Source organism: Pyxicephalus adspersus, chromosome 10 (assembly GCF_032062135.1).
Source record: "Pyxicephalus adspersus chromosome 10, UCB_Pads_2.0, whole genome shotgun sequence".
In the NCBI taxonomy this organism is placed as follows: domain Eukaryota; kingdom Metazoa; phylum Chordata; class Amphibia; order Anura; family Pyxicephalidae; genus Pyxicephalus; species Pyxicephalus adspersus.
Window position 1 is genome coordinate 5,294,955 of NC_092867.1, and position 1,090 is coordinate 5,296,044.

The window sequence follows — 1,090 nt, forward strand, 5'->3', positions numbered from 1 at the left end:
CCAAATCCACATTCTAAGAATTTTATAAATATATTTTATGTTTATATGGGCCGATAATAATAAAAAGAAAACGTTATTATTCAAGAAATCTTGGAAGCTGATAATTTTCTGTGCTGCACTTTTATCAGTTATATCTGCTAAGTTCAGAACCCCCCCCTCAATACATTTTTGGAGCTGAGGAGAGGAGTAGGTGTTCTGTAGTCTTGTCCTAGAATGACGATTCTTAAACCAACCTGGGTTATGATAACTGTAATTGTCTCATGTCAGTTCAACAATGACAGGAGCTCAGATGGGCAGTTCTCCTGACTTTGTGTTTAGCCAATCCAGAGACGGGCCTGCCAGGGATACCAGCTGTCCTCAGCTTCCTGCATGCTGGATTGGCTAAATGATTGGCTCGCTGCATTGTGTCAATGTAACTCTGTCTGCCATTGTCTGTTGATGGTATACCTGTCATTGGCAGGTGTAGTCATACAGCTATATTAAGCTGAGCTCCTGTCATTGTTCAACCATCCCGAGCACTGGATGACGACAACCATCTGGCGGTATTCTTCAACCTTCCAAAGCCAATCAGGACATGGAACTCGGCTTTCTATACTAAAGTGAAGCAGAATAGTGAATCTGTCTGACCATTTGTGCCGCATTGCCTTGTTCTTGGTGTTCTTGGTGAGATTTCTAGAACAATGAATTTTTGCCCATGTGTCTGACCCCTCGGGGTGAAGGTCCAATAATCCACCGTGTAATAAATCCTTCTATAAAAGCCGTATATAGTACAGCCAGCTATCTGACATCGCGTGTTTGATTATATGAAGAGGCTTGTGATCCCTCTCGGTCTCCGAGCTCCGTTCAGCAGTATCGCAGTTTATTCATCCTCCATCCCAGTCCTAAGCCATAAATTATTTATAAATGACTTGACCGCCCGCAGCGTCTAACATGCTCATATTAATTGGCTGTACTGTAATCAGGCTCCAAGAAACCGTTAGATCCGAAAAAACAGAATTATTATTCAACTCTTCCTCCTGGCTGTGCGGTCATGGGAGGGAGAATCACACACTGCTCCGTTTTGTTTACTTATTTCATCAATTTCTGATTA

The 1,090-nt window shown here is 42.4% G+C and overlaps 1 protein-coding gene across 1 annotated transcript in view; it reads left to right on the forward strand.

Moving 5' to 3' along the window:
• The window catches only part of ATRNL1 (attractin like 1), a gene marked incomplete in the record, with an annotated part of 107,662 nt that overhangs the window by 32,593 nt on the left and 73,979 nt on the right, over nt 1–1,090 (forward strand).